Below are 24,269 nucleotides of genomic sequence, written 5' to 3'. Positions count from 1 at the left end.
TTTCTTACATGCGGATATTGAGAGTGTATTTTACTAATCCAATGAGGAGTGAAAAAATTCATCTAAATCTGTGTAAATTTTTAAGAGTTAATTAATTGACTGTTCTTAGGTCTCTGATATAACAAAATATGAAGTTAATAATGTATTATTTTCACTAATTCTTAATTCACAGTACAGTTTTGCTTTAATGCTTTCTTTTCATCAGTATAACTAAGTCATATAATGGTACTGGAAAATTAAGTAAAAGTCATCTCAAAGTATAATTCTGTAGCTCAGTTAAAAAAATTTTTTAAAGGTAAAAAAATAAATTGGAGTTTTTGCACCTGGAGTTTTTTATGGGAAGATTTTTTAGCTACCCATTCCTAACTTTTTTATATTTTTTTAATTTAATTCAATTTGCCAACATATAGTACATCATTAGCTCCAGATGTAGTTTTCAATAATTCATCAGTTGCGTATAACACCCACTGCTCATCACATCATGTGCCCTCCTTAATGCCCGTCACCCAGTTACCCATCCCCCAAACCCCCTCCCCTTCAGCAACCCTCAGTTTGTTTCCAGGTCAACATCTTTAATTTGATATAGGATATTGAGATTTTTTATTTCTTCTTGCATCCATAAATCGTGTTTTTTCACAATTCATCCTTTTCATCAATTTTCATACTTAATAGCATAAATTTGTTTTTTATATCCCCTTATTATATTTTTGACATGTTGTAGAAATGTAACTAGGGTTGGTTTTAATTGAGTGTGATGATACATGCAGTCCTGAAAACAACACTGATGAAGGCAGCAGTTTGATTCATAGTTGCCTAGAAGCAGGAGGCAGAGCACACACCATGCAGAGCTATGTGAAGAAACATCAAGGTCAATAAGGAAGCAGAGGGAGGGAGTGCAAAATACAGACAAGAGCCTTTATTGTGGTTTCACAGGGAGGAATGGGCAAACTAGGGTAAGCAGGCTAAGTAGGTGTAGAGTTGGCCAGTTTGAGTAATTTCAGTGAGCTCCAGGGTTTAGGGACTGCCCCCAATTGTCTGATACCTGACTCTGGGGTGATAATGATTTGACATGTGAGAGCTCAGTAAGGTGTTGAGAGGTATAGGCATTGGATTGATTTTTTTAAATTTGTTTTTATTGAAGTTTGATTTGCCAACATATAGTATAACACCCAGTGCTCATCCCATCAAGTGCCCTCCTCAATGCCCATCACCCAGTTACCCCAACCCCCCCCCCCCCGCCCACCTCCCTTTCTGCAACCATTTATTTGTTTCCCAGAGTTAGGAATCTCTCATGGTTTGTCTCCCTCTCTAATTTTTCCCACTCAGGATTTATTTGTATATAAAAGGTGAACTTTCAGGAGAGTCCCAGGAATTGGCTAGTTCTTGGACAGGCAGTCTCTCTAGGACCAACAAGGCCCCAGATGTCAAAATATCAGAAAATGAAAAAGTAAGATTAATATATGATGTGTGTTAGATCTTTAGTAATATCCTTTTTAAAATCCTAATATTGGTATTTGTGCCATCTCTTTTACTTTTCTTGATTATTCTTGCTAATGAAGGTTATCAATTTTATTACTATCTCAAAGAACCATCATTCATCTGTGCACTAATACATCCCCAATTGTCTACAACGTAAGTTATGGTTGAGTTTAAACTCTAGCACCACGGGGAATACAAATCCTCCTTTCCTTTGAGACAGAATTTTAAGAAATCCGTGCCTAGAATAATATCTTGAAAGAGCAGCTCATGGAGTATATCATCAAAATCACCTGGGAAGCCTGTTAAAAATTTCAATTCTACATCCCCACCCCAGACCTATCAAATCAAACATGCAACCAGTAATATGTACTTTTGAAAAACCCCTTAGTGAATCTTTCACAGAATAAAAGCTTTAGGACTACTAAAAACTTCAGAATAACTGATCTAATAGACAAGACATAGATGCCCCGTTTGAGTTGGCCTCATCTAAACAGGAAGTATACAACATGGCCATGTAACAGGATGCTCAAAAAAATAAATAAGTAAACCAGTGCGTGCAGGAATCCAGTTGTCAGGAACTACATTGTGATTCTTCTGGATCTGTTGCCAACCCTGGCTACCTTGCTGACCTCAACACCTCTGTAGCATTAGATATGAATCTTATTTGTCAAATTCAATTGATTGAAGCTTTAAAAACTGCGCCTTACAATCAGAAAGTTGAGGTTGCTGGGTCTGCTTCAAGTTCCCCAATCAAAAATCTCATTTCATTCCCTGGAAGCAATTGATGACAAAGAAGCCTAACCAGACCTAAGTTGTAGTGGCTTCTATTAATTACCTAAATGGAGAGTAAGATTTCACTTGGACAAGGGCTGGCACCAAATTCTGCTGCAGCCTTTTACAGTTGACCCATAAATCAGAGGCTAAGTCCAATAAGAATTTTAAAATTGGATGGAGCCATGCATGATTCTATCCAACAGCAATTTTTATGAAATCCCATCCCTGCTTGGTAATTACTAGGCTATGAAAATTAATTTCTTGCTTTGGATTAAAATCCATTCCGTGCTAGATGGATATTTTAGTCTAGCAAGATGAATTGTACTTCATTTTACCTGTTAGAGCTATCAGCAAATGGGAAATTATAAGCTGAACAAAAATGGTTTATTAAAAATAGTTCAAGCACAATTAGTACCTAAACGGCCTTCAGATTCCTTTTTAAAATATGCTTTTACTGCCTCATACGGGGCCGGGGTTCTTAAAATCCTCACAAAAGAACAGCTTTGCCTGGCTTTCTATATTGAGAACATATAAATAATAGTTAATATGGACAAGCCCAGTTTTCAGAAAACTTGAAATGCAGAAACCCATATTTGCAAACCTCATAAATAAAGGGGTAGTTCCTCATTGCAAAGCCAGGCTGGCTTCCTCCTCAGCTCCTGTTCCCCATAGATGCATTCAGTGGCCACTCCTCTGCTAGTTTTTGGAATCATGCACTTGGGAGGATTTTAAGGGTCCCCTTGTGTCTCTACACAATCACCTGCAACCCTCCTCATGCCTCAATTCTAGGAATAACAGTAATGAAAATATTTATTGAGCACAAAGTAGTTACCATGTGGCATTTTAAGTATTTGTAGGCACTAATTCATTAGATCCTTACCATAACTTTATGAGCCAGGTACTATCATCATCTGTGTTTTACACAGGGGAAGCTGACACACAGAGTGGCTTGATAACTTTCCCAGGATCACTGTATTAAGTATCCCTGTGTAACGAATCACCACAAACCTAGTGGATTAAAATAATAACCATTTAGTTGGCTCATGATTCTGTGGATCAGCAATTTAGGCAGGGTTCAGCAGGATGGTTCTGGCTTTGGCTAGGCTTTCTCCAACATCTGTACTCTGACTGCACATCAGATTTGCTGGTCTTCGCTGGGCTCTTTCACACTCCTGGGACTTCAGGGGATAAGTGAGCTGACTCTGCTCCTGTAGGCCAGCTTAAGCTTGTTCGTGTGGCAGTCAGATGGGACTCCGAGAGAGGACCTGAGGTATGTGAGTCCTCTTGAGCTGTGGGTTAGACCTGGCACGACATCACAGTTATGCCCCATCCTTTGGCACACAGCATTTTGCAAGGCCAGCTCAGATTCAAGGGGTAGGAAAATAGATTCCTCCTCACATTGCAAAGGGTGAGAATATAGGGAGGAGTGGAGAATTGAGGGGTTTTGTTTTGTTTTGCCATCGATCCAGTTGCACAGCTGATCATAAGGTCAGTGAGTTTTCACATCTGGATCTTCTGAATGTACAGATTTGCTGAACTGTCTTCATGACAGTGGCTTATCTTTTTTTCTGTAACCGGGCCCTACTTTTATTATTTGAATGGAGTACTTGTTTACTTTCCCCCAGGTCCAACCTCAGCCACCACGGACCACCATCCACAGTCTTTCACTTTGAAGAAAGAACTATTGTAACATTATTCTAAATGACTAGTACCAACTCTTACTTGAAGTATTATGACTCCTAAAACCCAGGATGCAAAGTTTCTGGATCACATCTGGTGCACCAAGTAAGAGTCATTGTTATCTGTGGATTCAATTCAATATTTTTCTGTCCTATTTGGAGATGGATGGAAGGCTGTAGGCAGCCATCTACCCAGTTTTTGACCCTAATTACTCCTCCTTTTACACCCTACATTCTGTCCTGAACCACGATGGGGCTAAGAATCCCATGGCTGTAACTTCTGGACAAGGGATTTCACTATTATTTTCAAGATACTGTATCAGAACAGGATATCTATCTGTAGTTGGTATACTTGCTGTTTTACAGAGACACTTGTAAGTTTGGAAACTTTAAGAAGTACAATGTTAGAGACATTGAGTCTGAGCAGAATCATGACAGGTCAACTAACCTCAATTAGTACTGTGGCCTCTGACAAATTGCTTCCCCATCCAGCACCTCGGTTTTCTCATCTGCACACCAAGATCATTGGATTAGATGATGGCTCATGTTTTATTCAGTTTTAACATTCCCTGATTCTAAATATTTTATTTATTCAGCATTTAGTAGATTCATGCAAGGATTGGAGTGAGCAGTGGAGGGGTTACTTGAGAACAGAACAGAATGTAAGGTCACCCCAGCAGGATCAGTAATGTTCATAAAACCATTAACCTCTAGGATGTCCGGGATGGAGACAACAGGGATGTGAAGTGTCAAGGTGCAGAGTTCTCAGACTGGAAGATAGGAGCAGATCCAGCAAATATTCTTCCTCTCCTTGTTCGTATCCTGATCAGTCTTCTATGTCCTCTGAAAATGCCTGGTAGCATTGATGGTATTGCAGGTGAAGTTTCCACGTACTACCATTTGGTCAAATTCCATCTGCAGACAATAGAATTCCCTCTCTCTCCACATTTTTTAAACCAGGAAATGTTCACAAGTCTTTCTAAGATACAAGTCTTTCTAAACCTTGTCTACGGTTTTAAAGGAAACAATTGCTACATCCTATTTTCCATATGTACTTTCCTAAAATTGATCTACCTGAGGTCAGAATGTCATGCCAGTTTTTTTTTTTCTTTCATTTCTACCTTCTCTTTTAAAACTGACCTTCAGGGATGCCTGGGTGGCTTAGTGGTTGAGTGTCTGCCTTCAGATCAGGGTGTGATCCCAGGGTCCCCAGATCCAGTCCTGCATTGGGCTATCCAAAGGAAGCCTGCTTCTCCCCCTGCCTATGTCTCTGCCTCTCTCTGTGTGTCTCTCATGAATAAATAAATAAATAAAATCTGTAAAAAACAAAAGTAAAAAAATAAAACTGACCTTCAACCACTTTTCAAAAGAGAATCATAACATTTCATCTACATATGGTGCACTGGCCCAAGACCTAGACCTTTCCATGGCATCAATCAAAGGTACAATTCCAAATATTTGTATCAGGAAGCTTCCTTAATCCAAGACATATCAAGTGTGATAATTCTTAAACAATCAACAAAACTAAAGACAACCTGTGGAATGGGAGAAGATATTTGCAAATGACATATCCAATAAAGGGCCAGTATCAAAATACATAAAGAACTTATAAAACTCAACACCCCAAAATCAAATAATCCAATTAAAAATTGGGCAGAAGACATGAACAGGCATTTCTCCAAAGAAGACATACAGATGGCAAACAGACACATGAAAAGATGCTCAATATCATTCATCATAAGGGAAATGCAAATCAAAACTACAATGCAATATCACCTCACATCTGTCAGAATGGTTAAAATCAACAACACAAGAAACAGGTGTTGGTGAGGATATGGAGAAAAGGAACTCTCTTGCATTGTTGGTGGGGATGCAAACTGGGGTAGCCACTCTGGAAAACAGCATAGAGTTTCCTCAAAAAGTTTAAAATAGAACTACCAGGGGTCCACTTTTGTATATCTACACAGAGAATACAAAAACATTAATTCAAAGGGATACATGCACTCCTATATTTATAGCAGCATTTTTTACAACAGCCAAGATATGGAAGCAGCCCAAATGTCCACTGATTGATGAATGGATAAAAAAAGATGTGGTATGTATATACAATGAAATATTATTCAGACATAAAAAAGAATGAAATCCTGCCTTTTGCAATGACATAGATAGAGCTCCAGAGTATAATGCTAACTAAATAAGTCAAAGAAAGGCAAATACCATATGATTTTTCTCATATGTGGAATTTAAGAAACAAAACCAATAAGCAAAGGGAAAAATGAGAGAGACAAAACAAGAAATAAACTCTTAACTATCAAGAATATACTGATGGTTACCAGCGACAGATGGAGAAATGGGTTAAATAGGTGAAGAGAATTAAGGAGTGCACTTGTCAAAGTGATGAGCACTGGCTGATGTCTGGAATTATTGAGTCACTATATCATAAACCTGAAACTAATATAACACTATGTTAACTATACTGGAATTAAAATGAAAACTTTAAGAAAAAAAAAACTTTAAGAAAAGAATGATAGTCGTCTTGTGTATATATCTATTGTGTATATATCTATCTCAGCATTTAGTAGATTCATGCAAGGATTGGAGTGAACAGTGGAGGGGTTACTTGAGAACAGAACAGAATGTAAGGTCATTCTGAATGACCAGTCAGAATGTAAGGGCTGACTGTGGCATTAGAAGCAGGTATTTGGCCTCTGCCGAGGTGCTTTCATATATTGTAGAGGGGGCAAAAGTGTTATAAGATCTCATCACTCATATTGTCTGACTCTTTGTGAAAGATGTGTCAATCCTTAAGGAAACTGCCATGAAAACAAAACAAAAAGACTGTAAGTAAGAGTTATTGAAGGGGGAGACATATCACTGAGGCGGCAAGCTCAGTAAGGCTCCATCCTTTATCATACCTTTCTTTTTATCTCAGATATAGAATTTAGAAGTTAAATAGCTATCATAGGAATGCATTATAACATGCTTATTTGAATTGAAAAATAAGTCAGAGTCTTTCTGGCAGAAATTAGATATGACTTGGCTCATTAACTTGACCATGAGCACCGGCTTTGCCAATTTGGATATATGGCAGGCATTTCCCATAAACTGAATGAGCTTAATCTTCAGCTCTACAATTTTGATAAAAGATATTTAAATCACATGGTTAAGATAAAGGTATTTTTACCTTTAAAATGTATTAATAAATGTGTATTGAAATCAAGAATATTTTTTATACTCCTAAACCTTTCTGAATTATGAGGTTAAATATATTTTTTAAAGTGAAAGACAAATGCTATAATTAATGGCCATTTATAGGTTTTCATAAAGCTTTCTTGGTATATTTCCCAGAAATTGAGAAAGTGGATGAATCTGATGACTAGGCAACAATTCTCTTTAAAAATTAGGAGGTTTCCACTTTTTGTTTTAAAAAATTGAAGGAAGACCATTAGAATTTTTCAATGATCATTAAAATAATTTTAAGACCTATTTTGAGAAGTTCAAAGAATTGAATTGTTATGACAAAACTTTACATTCCCATTGACCTGTTGGTATGAACAAAGTTTTTCACTGCTTACGTATGTAAAAATGAAAAATAAGAGCAAACTTGATGTTGAAACTCTCACTCTAGTAAAAAATAACATTCATTTATGTGAATATAATTCAGATGGAAAAAACTAACTGCATCCATCTAATTGAGAGCAGTTTCTATTAGTATCTTACTTATATGTTAAATAATTACCTATTTAATGTGTAATACCTTTATGTTGTTTTGATTAGTTATATACTGCTCATAATTGTAATAGTTCATAAGGAAATTCCTAAACTTGAGGACTTCTATGACCACAGCACACACACAAAAAAATTAAAACTTCATTTTATAAACTTATTTTTTGGCAGAGAAGTGCATTAGGGCTAGCAATAAAAGATGTTTGAGCATAAAATACATCCTATTAAGATATAATTTATAGGAGATGTGAAACAGAAATACAACTTGAACCAAGAACGAAGAAAATGTAAATATTGTAAAATTTCTCCTAAGGAAGAGTGTGTACTTTTAAAAGTGGATAATTGAGGGTAATAAATCACCACAATAGCTAGATTTCACTGGAAATGTTTAACAGAGTGATGTAATTGTTAAATTTTGAAACCTTAATACAGTATTTATAATATGCTAGAAATTATATCCCTTTATTTTATTTATCCTATTCAAATTTATAACAAAAAATGTTTGGACGTCGACTGAAAAATGTGCACCTGGGTCCTCATTGTCTTCAGGTCCAACCAGGTCAGATGGTCAAACCCAGATTCCTACTGCCTTGAAAACGTTTTGCCTGTAGTCATTTCTGGTACTGATCTGGGTTTGGTTGCATGCAACAGCATTAATTTTAGTTGGTGTCACCAGAAAGGAATATGATCGAGGAAATTAGGTGCTTCCCAAATTTGTTGGAAAAACCAAGGGAAAAGGCTCTAGACTAAGCATCCAGGAGTTGCAACTGCAGAACCACTTAGGCCTATTGTGGCAACTGATAGATCAGGAAACATTCTTCCCATTACTCACTGAATGAACACACTGGGAAAGTTATCATCACTGCTGCAGGATCTCAAAATTATGCCACAGTCCCCACCAGAAAAAGACTCTCCAAGTTCTCTCTTCCCAAGTTCCAATTCAAAGTTTTGTACAAGTTTATCTGATTGATGGAGGCTGACCATAGCTGGACCTCTAAGATAGTGTAGAGATTATAGTTTCTGACTTTCTGGCCTTTGTATGATAGGAGGGGTTGTAACAGAGGCCAAGCAAGCCACTATAACATTTATCACACGGTCTTTCTTATGCATGGAAGGAAAGGAGGATGGTTCCCTACATGATGTTATTAAAGGATACCCTAATGCTACAGTATCTCTCTGGATCCTGCAGTGTAGCCTGTTAATAGAGCATCATTACTGATGTTTTCCCTGAGCTCTTTATTAAAATGTAAGGACCCCTATGAGATGAAACACAAGAAGCTGTAATCCATTATTAACACCAACACAGCTGTCACTTAACAATTAAGAGAGTACGACTAAGACCGGTGTTGGGAAGAGGGCAAGAGCTCCAGAAGGTAGTAGGATGTCAAAGCAGGAGGCAAAAGACCTTCAAAGGTAAACTGTACACCTATGCAAACGTGCTCCCAGGACACTCCTGCCTGATTTAAACAGAAAGGCCAATTGTGTTGTGATAGGGATATACATAACAAAAATGCACGAGAACAACCACAATTCAAGTGTCTCCTGTCTTCTGGCAAGTCCTAGCTCTCAACCTCTCTCCCAGAAAATAACTGCAAGGTGGCACTAAGAATACAAATTTCTTCTGATGCATCCTTCTCCAAGGGCAAGAGGACTGTAGAGATTCACATATTGATTAGGAGCATAGTAATGCAATGAAAAATTCGAAGACAAGCCAATTTCTCAGTGTTTGCAAGGACTGGCAAGTCTATCAAGGTTATTGATGAAGAAATTAAGCAGAATGCAATGCAGCCTCCTCCAGCCTCAGCTCCCTCATCAAAAATCTGGACCAGAAGCACTTCTCACATTACAACAGTGTGTTCTGGCAAAGACATATACTCCTGGTGCCTTTTGCTGGAAAGATGCTGATTGTATTCTAAGGGGTGCTGTGGTGACAGAGAATCAGGAAATCCAGGTTCTAGTTCTACTCTGACTCTAGATTACTGAGTGACCGAGGACAGGTCATTTGTCCACTGTGGTTTCCATTTCTTCACTGATAAGGCACAAATAATATTAATCTTGTCTGCCTCCTAGAGAAAATGGTCTTAATTCAAGTGGCTAGAAATCTTTTAGGCATTCTTAAAACCCCTTGAAATTCTATGCAAACTTATACATTTAGGAGCATATGCTTAGGGGTGTTTTTCCACATAACCCTAAATTGAATAATCATACTTAGAAGGAAAGGAATTCAGAGATTTTAAAAAATCAATAGCCAATAGCCAAGAGGACCAACTGAAATAAATTGATCAATAAGAACTGCTCCACAAATTCAGGGTAAAAACAAGAATATTATGTTTGATTTTACAAACTTAAGCCAAAATTCCACCTGCCTTATTAACACAGCATCCATTATCTCCCTCCTGGGTCTTTCTTCCCTTGTTTGTGAGCCAAATCTGCAATTCTAATTTGCTTTTTTCTTTTTAGCTCATATATGCAACCACCTCTCAGATCATCAGATGATTTCAGGAATCAAGACTAGGTTCCCCCACTTCATGGATCCCTCCCATCTCCACGGACCCATACCACTGGTCAGGCAAATTTCCTTCTAAAACTTAAAGTCTATTTTCATTTCCTTTCCTTAGATGTTGCAGTTAGACACCTAGCTCTCTATGGAAGACTAACCTTGGATACTACAGCAGGTCTTTGGAGATTACTCTTGATAATCCAATGGTGACTTTTCCTTTGCAGTAAGATCTGATGCCATTGAGAATTCCTCCCCATTCTGGCCATACCTCAGTATGATTCCTTTATTTATAAGGAAATGGAAATGTGGATACCAAGAAACAGAATAATCAAAAAACCTCACCTGTCTTTTTTTTTTTAACATTTTATTTATTTATTCATGATAGACAGAGAGAGAGAGAGAGGCAGAGACACAGGCAGAGGGAGAAGCAGGCTCCATGCCGGGAACCCGACGTGGGACTCGATCCCAAGTCTCCAGGATCACGCCCTGGGCCAAAGGCAGGCGCTGAACCGCTGAGCCACCCAGGGATCTCCCCTCACCTGTCTTTGACTCTCAGTTACATGCTGTATCCAAGCAATTTTTAGATGCTGTCCATAATTCTTTCAGCCCTGTCTGTAGGTAGATGACTTAGTCAAGAGCTTGTATTTCCCCTTTGGTAATTATGTATGGGCACTGATGCCAGAGTGATGTAATTGTTAAATTTTGAAACCTTAATACAGTATTTATAGCCAAATCTCTGGGCTATTACGTAGAATATGCTTTTACCCTTTTGTATAACTATTTCTAGGGTAAGACTTTCAGGCTCATGGCAAAATTTACTCAACACCTACTCCTTTACCAAATCTCCATATATCTCTGTTCAGGCTAAGTCCCATAAAAACAGCCATGTAGGGATCCTTGGGTTGCTCAGTGGTTTAGCACCTGCCTTCCCCCCAGGGCGTGATCCTGGAGGCCTGGGATCGGGTCCCGCATCGGGCTCCCTGCGTGGAGACTGCTTCTCCCTCTGCCTGTGTCTCTGCCTCACTCTGTGTGTGTGTGTGTGTGTGTGTGTGTGTGTGTCTCAGGAATAAATAAATAAAATCTTAAAAAAAAAAAAACAGCTATGTGATTTATTTGGGACACATAGACAAGTCTCTGCTTAAAAAAATTTTGGTTCCCTACCTCTCTACTAAAGACCCAGAAGTGTTCTTAAATAAAAGATATGTTCTTAAATATATTGGTATATATACACGACTGTAAATTTCCAGATGTGAGTGAGCTTGGTTAGCTTCTAAAGAGGAAGGACATAATTACCCAATAACATCCACCCCCTAACAGTAAGGAAAATAAGTACATGGAAAGTTCTAAGAAGTTTAGGACCTATGCAGAGATTCTTCCCAGAACCCTCCCTTAGTGCTTTTCTAAGAAACAATTCTAAATGATTCCATGTGAGAAGCCTTAGTGGCTCGGTCAGTTAAGCATCCAACTCTTGATTTCGACTCAGGTCATGATCTTAGGGTTGTGAGATAGAGCCCCACATTGGGCTCATGTTGGGTGTGGAGCCTGCTTAAGATTCTCTCTTCTCCTCTCCTTTGCCCCTCTTCCCACACCTCTCACAGGTGTGCACTATCTCTAAAAAAAAAAAAAAAAAAAAAAAAAAGGATTCCATAGTGCCCACCCTCTAGGTTGGGGCCTTCTTCAATGATTTTAAGACTTCATGACACCCCTCTTGTTAAAGATTATAAGTATATAATATACATAAAAATTTTATGTGTGTGTTTAGATGTGTATACATCCCTAAACATAAAGAACAAACATTTTTCTTCTCTTCAGATACCCATAGGATGGTCATAAAATAACCCTAAATTAGACTGGTTGACTAAAAGTACTATTAGAGCAGATAACATTTTCTATGCTAATGTAAAGCATTCAGAATTTTAAATTTTTGAATAATTCTTACCTAAAAGAGAAAAATCAAACTGACATATATCTAGACAATGAAAATCACTATACATATGCTACACATAATAACACATGGAACATGACTAAAAGCAGTATTCAGAGGAAAATTTAGCCTTTAATATTTTAAGAGATCAAATAAAAATAAATGAATTAAGGATCCAGGTCAAGAAGAATGAAAACAAAATAAACCTAAAGATTTCAGAATGAAAGAAAAAAGTCAGTACAAAACAGAACCCAATGAGTTAAAAATATAAAAACAACAAATAGAACTAATAAACAAGGCCATTAATAATTGTTTTGGAAAAATACAAGATTAAATAGTTACCTATCTTAGTCCAAAAGGGGGAGGGAGGAATACAAATATAGGAAACATACATAGTATAGAGTGATCACTGTAAAGGGTCTGTTTGATGAACTACATTTCCCAGAAGCACCCCTTTGTATCTAGATGTGGCTAGTTCTAGCCAATGGAATATGAACATAAGTGATGAGTGTGTAAGAAGACTTGCATCAACAATTCACAGAAAAGGAAAGACAAATGGTTTTAAGCAATTGAAATGATGCTTAATCTTACAGTAAGATCAATGCTAATTAAAACTATTACAACAAAATATCATTTTCACCAACCAGATTAACAAATATCAAAAAGCTTGGTTGTGGGATCACTGGGTGGCGCAGTGGTTTAGCGCCTGCCTTTGGCCCAGGGCGCGATCCTGGAGACCCGGGATCGAATCCCACATCAGGCTCCCGGTGCATGGAGCCTGCTTCTCCCTCTGCCTGTGTCTCTGCCTCTCTCTCTCTCTCTCTCTCTCTCTCAGTGACTATCATAAAAAAATAAAAATTAAAAAAAAAAAAAAAGCTTGGTTGTGATAACAATAACCACTAATACTCATACACAGCATTAACTTCTCCTGGCACTGTTACAATCACTTTCCGTGTATTAATTCATTTGGGCCTCATGGTAACCCCATCAGGTGGGTCCCATTTTCCCCCCACTTTACAGATAAGAGAACTGAGACACAGAGAATTCAGTGATTTTCCCATGAGTCCACATTGTGTTGGTAAGTGTGTAGAAAACTGGCACTTTATGCAGTAAAGTGAGAATGCACACTGCAAACGGCAATTTGGCTGCATCTACTGAAATTACAAATGTGTTTTTCTTTGACCCAACAATTCCATTTTAGGGAATATACCTTACAGATATAGTTACTGGCTGGGCAATGATCAGTGTACATAATATTAACTGCAGTATTTTTTTAAAGGAAAAGACTCCGAGTAGTTTAGGGAAACTGATAAATCATACAGTGAGTGAACTTTTCAGATTGACTTTTTCACTGAGCATAATTCTCTGGAGATTCATTCAGGGTGTTATAGTGTCTCAATTGACATTATTTTTTATAACTGAATAATATTTCCATGTTATGAATGTACCACAGCTTTTCAAACTCTCACCCACTGAAAGACATCTGGGTAGTTTCCAATAAGGGTGTGACAAAGCTGCTATAAACATCCATGTATAGGTGTCCATGTGAATAAGAATTTCCATTTCTCTGGAATAAATGCTCAGGAATGCAATTACTGGGTTGTATGGTAGTTACATGTTTAGTGTTTAAGGAAATTGCTAACTTTTTTTTATATAGCAACTGTACAATTTCATATTCCCACCAGTAATGTATGAATGATCCAGTTTCTCTGCATCCTCAACTTGGGACAATTAGAGCAACAAAAATAAATACAGTCATAGTGGATTATAATTCACAGTATAAAATAAATATCACTTCATACTGGTAAAAAAAATGATTGAATAAATTAAGAAATGGGGAGAAAAGACAAATCTCCCAAGAAGAAGTACAAATATATTTGTACTTACATACATACTTTGCTCTTCAATGAGGTTAGAATGTAACTCCCTAACCACTTCAGTCTGGGTTGCACATAGTGACTTCCCTCCAAAGAGGACAGGTAGAAATGGGGGTAAAGAGTAACTTTATGGAGGAAATTGACAATTGATATGATTATGTGATCAAATGTGATCATGTGACTATAACCCGTGATAAATCATGTTGATAACCTGTACCCTTGATCTGAAGTGGTGAAAATGGCACTTCACTTCTGTGGTCCTCCTTTCCAAAACCTATAACCTCAGTCTTCTCATGAGGAAACATCACTCACTAACCCCCAACTAGGGAAACTGCAAAATACCTGACTACCCAGGTCATCAGAATCAAGGGAAGTCTGAGAAATTAACAAAAAGAGGAGCCTAAGGAGATATGACAAGTAAACATAACATGGTGTTTTGGATGGGATCCCGGAACAGAAAAGGGACCGTAGGTGAAAACTAAGGAAGTTTAAATAAACTGTGAACTCTAGTTCTTAATGTATCAATATTGTGTCATCATGTGCAACGAATGTATCATACTAATGGAAGATGTTAACAGTTGGAGGCACTGTGTGTGGGGTAAATAGAACTCTCTGTACTATGTTTGCAACTTCTCTATAAATATAAAGCATACTAAAATAAAAGGTTTATTTAAAAAAAGATACTAGAGTTAAAAAGAAATTGGTCTGGTCTGTAACCCATTTTGTTGGAATTACATGAATACTACATACAAGGCTCTTTTCTTTGCAGTGTGGGGGCTCCAGACTTTTCAGGATCTTACCACTATTGTTTATACTCCTTTTTTAGGTGGAGACAGTGAAGAGACTATTGAATTATATTCCCAAGAGTATAAAAGAAAACCACAGGGAAACAAGATGCACCTTGCAGAAACTGAGCCATTTTTACTGGAATTCACCTATCCTGTAAATGGAGTAACACTTACTTACTTGAGCACATTAGACATATGCCTTGCTCCAAATTCATTTTTTAATTTGTGCTTTAGAACGTCTTATTGCGATATATAACATCAGGCTTTTTTTTTTTAATTTTTATTTATTTATGATAGTCACAGAGAGAGAGAGAGACGCAGAGACACAGGCAGAGGGAGAAGCAGGCTCCATGCACCGGGAGCCCGATGTGGGATTCGATCCCGGGTCTCCAGGATCGCGCCCTGGGCCAAAGGCAGGCGCCAAACCGCTGCGCCACCCAGGGATCCCTAACATCAGGCTTTTAAGGCAAAAGAGAAGATTGGTCACCTTCAACCAGTAGCTTCAAAGAAGCCTTTCTGATCAGATGTGGATAAGCTGTGGCACCCACAAGGAGACATTTATCCTGGAGAGGACTTGTTGTCTCAGAGCTTTGGTTTCTTAAAAGAAGGACCAGGAAGCATAGTCTAGGGACATTCATTTTGCTTTATTTACTTATGCTTACATTCCAAAAGTAACACATTGAGCTATGATTTTTTTTATTGGGCTCACATATTACTATTGTTACTTTTAATTATGTTCACATATTATCCAATTTCCTGGGAAACTCGGGGCTTAATCCCATACATTTTTTTTCCTTAAAAGGTTACAAGGTACTAGATTATATTGTGAAAAACTTATGTCCAAACAGCCAGTGATTTTGGTAAACAGAAGTCAAACAAATTGACATCCTAAAGAGTCACCAATTCTGGACTGAGTTTCTCAGTTTCTATGCTGCACTTTGATGCATGGCACACCTGGCTAAGTAATGGTTTTCCATGAATTCCAATAAAACACCAGAAGACTCTCCCCAGGCCAACCTTCTGTCTGTAAGCCAGGGGCCCATGGGCAGTGGTCCCTGACTCCTCCTCTTCCTCATCACCACAACTGTGCTCTGCTGCCACCAAGCCCTCTCACCACAGCCCTCTCCTCAAATCCCCATTGCTGACTTCTCCCTGGGCCTTGCTCTTTCTGCTTGGAATGCCCTCCTTTGTTGTTCTATCCAAATCCCAACCACTCCTTGAGGCCCTGGTCTGTTTTTGGATCATTCCAGCTAACAAAGTAATCACTCACTTCCCTTGCTTTGTATGGCATTTATCACTTTCAATCTTAATTGTGCACATCTGTACAGTGAACAAAATGTGGGAGGCCCTGAGCCGAAGACACCAGGGGCATAAATACGTGAGAAACAATCCTGGCCTCAAGTGGCCTGTAGTCTAACAGAAGGTTTCCAGTAAGGGAAGTGTAGGACAATACCATACAAATCCAGAGGATAATAAATGTTCAGATAAAAAAAGGCGAAGCTGTAGAAGAGAACACAGTATAGTCATTGGAGCCAGGGAGATAGACAGAATGAGATGTGGATTCAACTAGACCACCTACATGATCTCAGGTGAGTTACATAACCTTTCAGTACTGGAGATTTTCTGTTTGCTGCTCAGACCACTCACTCCCCTTCCCCATCTTGCTCGTTTAGAGGCCAACCAGTGAAGACTACCACAATGAGCTCTTTGACCCTCTGGCTTCCGTGTGGGTCCCGCCAAAAGGCATTAGCAAGAGATCAGAGGAAATGAGGAGAATGAGGTCAGACGTGTGCACCCCAGATTCCCCTCCGCTAGGTCTCTCTGAGTTTGATGTGTCTCTCTACTAAGGCAATAGTGCATCCTGGGTAGTCTCTCCCACAGCTACAGCAAACATCTCTTGTCCCTTCAGTCTAGGGCAGGTACAACACTCTAGTTAGCAATCCTTTTTTGGCTTCTTTGACCCCAGACTACTCCTTTGGAAACAAGTCAAATTCATATCAATTATCTCACTTGAGTGTGCCATCTGTTTTCCGCTGGGACCCTGATTCATAAACTCTCCAAACCTCAACTTTCTCAAAAATAAAAATAAAAGTGTGGGGAGAAATATTATCTGTGTTCATACAGAGTTAATGCTCCTCTGTCTCCCATTTCACAAGGGGCCAGGGCTGGACCTGCTGCTCTGGTTTGAGGATAGGTGATCAGGGGCTGAGGTTGACAAGAGCTACCTGAGACAGTGGCTAAGGCTGGAAACTGCCACGAACAAGAATTCAGGAGGGGATGAAGACAGATTCAAAACTCCAGTAAAAAGTGAAAGCCAACATTTTGACCTGCTTGAATTATCTGCCCCTCATTCTCTATTCTCAGAACTTTTTTTACCTCAATTCTGGAATGTCTCTCCACTGCTCATTTTGCCCCACTCACACCAGCCTCCTTGCTGATCCTCACATTCTCCAAATACACTTATACCTCTGGGCCTCTGCTGTAGCTGTTCCCTTTGCCCAGAGCCATATTCCCCCACATATTTACATGGCTCACTCTCTTACTCCTTTCAGGTGTCTGTTCAAATGCTATATGCTCAGTGAGACTTTTCTATGCCATCTTGTAGAAAATAGCCACTCAAGGGGCACCTGAGTGGCTCAGTCAGTTAGACGTCTGCCTTTGGCTCAGGTCATGATCTTGAGGTCCTGGGATTGAGTCCATTGGACTCCCTGCTCAGTAGAGAGTCTGCTTCTCCCTCTCCTTTGGCCTCTCCCCCTCATTCATGGTCTCTCTCTCTCTCTCTCTCAAATAAATAAATAAAATCTTTTTTAAATAAGAAAATAACCACTCCACATATCTTTTGATGTGCTAAGCTCCTGGCATACCGAGACATTTGTTATCAGTTTATTAGGTATCTCTCTGGCCAGAATATAAGCTCCATGAAGTCAGGGACTTTGTTGTTGCACTGTTGTATCTCAAATGCCTGATATAATGCCTGGCATGTAGTGAACACTATCAAATATTTGGTGAATGAATGAATTATTAATGAGTGAGTGAGTGAGTTCTAGCCAACTCAAAAGAATCAGAAATGAGCCCAGGGGTCATGCTTGGGTAGGTCAGACACTGCAAAAATGTCAGAAGCTGTTCTAGGTATACCAGGAATCCTCAGGAATGTGATGCCAAATGCAACTTTTGACCTTAAGAAGTTCACAATTTCACAGAAGAGATGAGACACAGGCATAAATATAATCATCTCTGAGGCAGAAAGGAGTCACAGCTACAAGAGAACCATGAGTTCAAAAGCGGGAAATTAGAAAGAAATCATGAAGGAGGCATCAGATGAATAAAACCTTAAATAATCACTAGTCTCTGTCTTGCTTGTGAAGAGGTAAACATGTTTACTTATGGTTTGCTTACAGTAATACTTCCTTAACTCTGCATTAGATTTATACTTGAAAACACTTTCATATACATATACTTTCATAGTCATATTTTATGTATCATTTCATGTAGATAAGGTGTATCAGTCAGGTATTGATGTATAACAAACCACCTACAATGCAATTTTTATCTCAACTCCCTGGAGTTAGGTCAGATTTCACAGATTAAGGGTACAGTTCTCCATAAGACTATATTCACTTTAGACACTAGCCACTAGCTAGTTTCAGGGTTCCTAGTTCACCCACACTTCTGACCAACTATCTATAAATTCAGGATTACCAGTCTTTCAGTTTCAATAATTTGCTAGAAAAATTCATAGAAACTGGGGAAACATTATAATAATAATAATAATTATTATTATTATTACAGTTTTATTATGAAAGATACAAATCAGACTAGCCAAAAGAAGATACCCACAGGGGTGAGGTCTCAGAGGGCCTAAATATGAAGCTTCTGTGTCTTTATGGTGTATTACCTTCCTGGCATATTGACGTGTATCACCAGACAGAGTAGCTCACAAGAAATTATTTCCAGAATTTCTATTAGAGTTTTGTTATATAGGCATGATTGATTGAATCATCAACCATGTGATTTAACTCAGTCTCTAGCCCCTGTTCCCTCCCAGAAGGTTGAGCTGATATCACAAGGCTCAAAGCTCCAAAATTCTAATCACATGGTTGGTCTTTCTGGCATGACTAGCCTCCATCCTGAGTTGTCTTATTAGCATAAGACAAGGTGGTTCAAGGGGCCCACCATGAATAACAGAGGTTCTCTTATCACTCAGGAAATTTCAAGGATTTAGAAGCTCCCCAGAAATGAAGGGGTGAGGAGGGAATCAGCCAAATTCTCTGTTATATAACACCACTCCAAAATTCAGTAGCTTAAAGTAGTAATTATTTACTCTCACACATCAGTAGCTCTGCTGATCTAGGATAAGATTGGTTGGGCCCAGCTACAAGCAGTGATAAGGTCTAGGTTAGTTAACTTCATGTGTCTCTCATCTTCCTTGGATCAGGGGATGAGCCAGGGCATATTCCTTACATGACTATAGCAGAAGCATCAAAGGGCAAGCCCAAACCTGAAAGCATCATGTTCATTATTTGCATCATTTCATTTGCATCATGTTCATTAGCAAGTTCTCTGGCCAAACTCAATGTCAATGAGGGGCAAGGAGGTATGCTCTTCCTGTAATTGGAGTTGGAAGGAGAGTAAACATTTCCTATTTAACAATATGAACTATCACATAGGAAAAGTATTATTTACTCCTTTTATGACCTTCTGGCCCCTTTGTGGCAGACCTGCCTACTGAAGATGATCCTGAATGTCCAGGACCATCCCATTCTTCTCCTAGCCACTGGTTGTTCATATCTTAAATTTCACCAAAGAATATTATTCTTTGGACCTCAGTCTTTGATTATGTTAAAATGGATCATATTTTAGTTTGTTACCAAATCTTCACAAGTAAGTGTTTACTAATTTAATTAGATTCTCAATTTACCAGCAAATACATAGGCACTGAGAGAAAGAGCTCTGATCCTGAATTCTTGATCCCTCTTTTTCTCCCTTCCTATCCTCACTCTCATTTTCATAGTTTGTCCTTAAAATCCTTCTGATCTTTTGATCTTCAGACATGAATCATGCTATGTAATTTGAATAATAATGAGTAATGGTAATAATTGAAAAGATGGAGAATCTGGATTCATTTCTTATCTAGAAAGATACTAAAACGGCTTCCAGGGAACATTCAGAGCCTTTACAGCCCATTCCATAAATTATGAATGCGTGAATGCTTCCCATGAACAGCCTGGTGAGTCAGACATTTTAATTGGGCTGCCTTAAAATTAGAACCAAAAGAGCTTCACTGCTACTCCTCTGGACAGTCTCATAAAGGGTATTCTAGACAGAGAGGAGCCAGAGTTGACCCTTCATACACATAAGTGGGCAGAATCAAGTACAGCTGTGGTAATATCTGTAAAATACAACATCCTGATTTTTCTCTTTGGTTTTGAGGTGGAGGAATTTTCAGAGAAACCTTATCAGGGAAGACTTCTCTTTGCTTTGAGTGGGAAAGTCAATTGGGATCCACCTTGCTAAGCATTTCTGGAAAGGGATCTTTAAGGTGGCACTCCATAAAAGAGATAAAAAGATTTGTTGAAAAATGACCAAATCCATGCTTGTAAAAGAAAATCTAGGCAGTTTATATACTCATTTCATGGCATAAGGTACAACAGGTTTGTTTACACTGATTCATTTAACAATATTTGTTGAGCATGGGGCATACCTGACACTGTCCTTGGTGCTGATGTTAGAGATGTGAGCAAGAGGAGCTTCTTCCTCATGGGCTACAGGCTTGTAGAGGAGACAGATGTTAATCAAATTAAGTATAACTGGGTATTAAATGAAAGTTCCAACTGAGGTATCACAATACATTCCAAAATGAATTTCCAGGACAACGTGAGTTTTTAAAGTTTCTGTCAAAACCCTTCCCTAAAAGGTTTTGGGAAAGAAAGAAAGAAAGAAGAAAGAAAGAAAGAAAGAAAGAAAGAAAGAAAGAAAGAAAGAAAGAAAGAAAGAAAGAAAGAAAGAAGAAAGAAAGAAAGAAAGAAAGAAAGAAAGAAAGAAAGAAAGAAAGAAAGGAAGAAAGAAAGAAAGAAAGAAAGAAAGAAACAACAACAAATATAGCACTGGATAATTGAAGAAAGGGGGAGGATTTTTTTGTAAATGAGCGTTTACATAAGCTTCTCCTGGAAGGGAAAAGATAAAGGTGCTTCTCTCTTCAACCAAGCCACATGAAGGGTTCTTCAATGCAATCATTTGGAAAACTGATTTTTATTGCTGTAATTATGAGGAACAGTAGTGTATTTACAGGCCTGTGGACTCTAGAGGTAGCTTAAGCTAGAAGAGAAAAGGAGGGAGAAGGAAAAAAGGGAGAGAGGGAGAGAATTGTTGCTATTTTTTGAATTAACTACTCTCCTTTCCAAGCTAGGTCAGAGGTGCAAGAATCCAAGAGACGAAATGTAAATCCCATGTGTATCAGTTTTCTACTGCACGATAATGCTGCATAACAAAAAACACACAAAACCTCCTTGGTATAGAGCAATTTGTATTTATTTAGCTCACAAGTTAATGGGTCACCTGGGGTGTTCTAGTCTGTGCTGGACTTGACTGATCTTGGGTCAGCTAGCTGGTGGGTTTGTTGTGAGCTGGCTAGTGTATAATGCCCTCAGTTAAACAACTCATGTCTTTAACATGGTCAAATTCTCTAGTAGACTTGCATGAGCTTGTTTATAGGATAAGCTTTCAATAAGGAGGATGGAAGTGTGTGGTAGAGAAATCTTAAACCAAGAGCAAATCAATAGTAGAAATCTTGACTTTAAGAATACTCATGATGAAGGCTGAAAAGGAAATGGAGAAGGTGTTATTGGATATGGGATAAGGGGAGATCCTTGTTAAGTAGCAGCAACATGCTTACCAAAAACTATGTCCTGCAGTCATGCAGAAGACATAACTTGTAAGCAATGAACTTGGATATTTAGTTAAGGAAATTCCCGAGTCAAGTGTTGGAGATGCTGCCTGACTTCTTGTTGCTTATAATAAAGTGCCAAAGGAGAGAGATAAATTGAGGAAAGAGCTGTTATACAAAAAGGAACCAGGATGATTTTGGAAATTCTCAGCCTCTCCAGATGTCAAAACATGTTAAACTCCAAAACGGCTGTTGAAAGCATGACACAGCGAAAAGTCTGAGTGTGTGACTATCCCACCCTTTGTTAAAACCTCAGATTTCATCTAATTCTCATTAGCTTAAAAGGATGAAATCAAAAGGTTGATGTACTCAACCACATACACACACACACACACAAAAACTATTCCAAGACAGTAAGAGTGTTTTCATAGATCTTTTCTTTTTTTTTTTTTAAGATTTTATTTATTTATTCACAAAAGACACAGAGAGAGAGGGAGAGAGGCAGAGACACAGGCAGAGGGGGAAGCAGGCTCCATGCAGGGAGCCTAATGTGGGACTTGATCCTGGGACTCCAGGATCACACCCTGGGCCAAAGTCAGGCACTAAACCACTAAGCCACCCAGGGATCCCTCATAGATCTTTTCAATCAAACCAGAAGGCTTCTAGGAAACTTAAAACATTGTCCTCAGCCATCTTGATCTCCCATGGCCAGCAAGCCTCTCTCGGCAACTGAAGCAGGGCCATTCACCTCTATACATCCCTCCTGTGCCATAGTGGGAGAAATTTCATCCCTGTACTGGACAGATATAGTATTGGGATTAACCAGGTGCCATAAGATGTACATTACTTTAAGCAGAACAAAGGAGAGCTCACTGAGCCTGAAACAAGGAAAGATATCCCCACACAGGGTGATTTCCCTTGGTAAGGAGATGTTCCAGAGACAAAACCCATTCTTACACAGCTGACTAGGGGTCATGAGACTGCCTTTCACAACAAGTCAGCTTTGAGTTAATCAAAGGAAGATTATTTGTATGTGTCTTATCACATGAACACTCTAAAAGCAGAGCATTTTCTCAAGCTGGTAGCAGAAGAGAAAATCAGATTCAAAGTATCAGAGGACTTGACATGCTACTGCTGACTTGAAGATGGAAAAAGAATATAGGTGACCCCTCAGAGGAGAGAACAGTTCCTGGCTGATGGTCAACAAGGAAATAGGGACCTCAATTCTACAAGCATAAGGAACTGAATTTGGCCAACATCCTGCATGAGCTTGGAAAATAATTTTTTCCAGATGAGCCCAAGTTATTGACACCTTAATTTGAACTTTGCGAGTTCCATAGCAGAGGAACCAGCCAAGCCCACACTTCTGACCTACAGAAGTATGAGATAATGAATGGGTGAGTTTTAAAAAAGATTTTATTTACATATTTGGGAGAGAAAGATAGAGTTCGAGAGAGCGCAAGCAGGAGGAACAGCAGGCAGGGGAAGAAGCAGGCTCCTCACTGAGCAGGGAGCCCTATATGGGGCTCAGTCCCAGGACCCCAGGATCATGACCCAAGCCAAGAGCAGATGTTTAACTAACTGAGCCACCCAGGCACCCCCAAATGGGTATTGTTTTAAGCCACTAAGTGTGTGGTCATTTATTACACAGCAATAGAAGATTAGTCCAGCCCCTTAACGTCTAGGCATAGAATTGACATATCATCACATTCACTATATTTTATTGGCAAAATCAAGTCTCAAAGCCAAGATAGGTTCAAAGAGTATGGACATAGAAGCCACCCTGGGAGCATTGCAAAGGTCATGGATACAGGTAGGCATGAACAATCAAGACCGTTCTTGCCACAAACCTAGGATTGTTGGTCTGGGTCATTTTGCAAAGGACCCTGCCTAATAAGAATGTTCCTTCCAGTAAGCAAGGAAACCAGTGGGGTGGAAAACCAGGAGTCAAGGGAGCAGTGGGAGTGACCAGGCAAAGGGTATTTTGAAAGGATAGCATTAGAGGGGCCATCCATGAGAGTCAGCTTCAAACATCTCCCAGACACAGAGAGGGCAAACCCATCATATACCAGTACCAGCACAAGAACTTTCTGACCTCACCCATGCTCCACGGTCATGCCAAAAGGATGAGACAAGTTTTAGGCAGGCCTGCTGGGCTCAGGCCTTCAATAGGTCCCTAATTCCTTGCTCCTTCTCAGACTGGTCATGATTACACAGGAACAGTATGACTGTGCCTGTTTGATTCTTGTCAATACTATATAACCTAGATGACTCCAGTGGCATAGTAAAACATTGTTATCTACCCAGTACTTGGAAATTATAATAAGGTGGTCCAGATTGCTAAACACAGTTTTTGCAACCATCTCAGATAATGAGATGATTATGCTCAAGTTTTGGAATAATGTGACTGAAGGATGAGAGGTTTTGTAAGCCCTACCCTCTTGACTTCAGCTTCTCCCATGACCTGTCAGTCCCCTAAATAGGAGGAGACTACAGTGCCAACCCAACTACATTTTGCAAAAGGAAAAATTCAGAAGCTGAATAAAGTGACCATCTCGCAATCAAATGTCTTTTGCTGATACTATAGCCATAGAGAAAACTGTTACTTTTATAGTATTTTTGTGTCAGAGTGCTGCATT

The sequence above is a fragment of the Canis lupus genome, chromosome 24 (genome assembly GCF_003254725.2).
Source record: "Canis lupus dingo isolate Sandy chromosome 24, ASM325472v2, whole genome shotgun sequence".
Lineage (NCBI taxonomy): Eukaryota > Metazoa > Chordata > Mammalia > Carnivora > Canidae > Canis > Canis lupus.
This window is presented reverse-complemented; position numbering follows the sequence as displayed.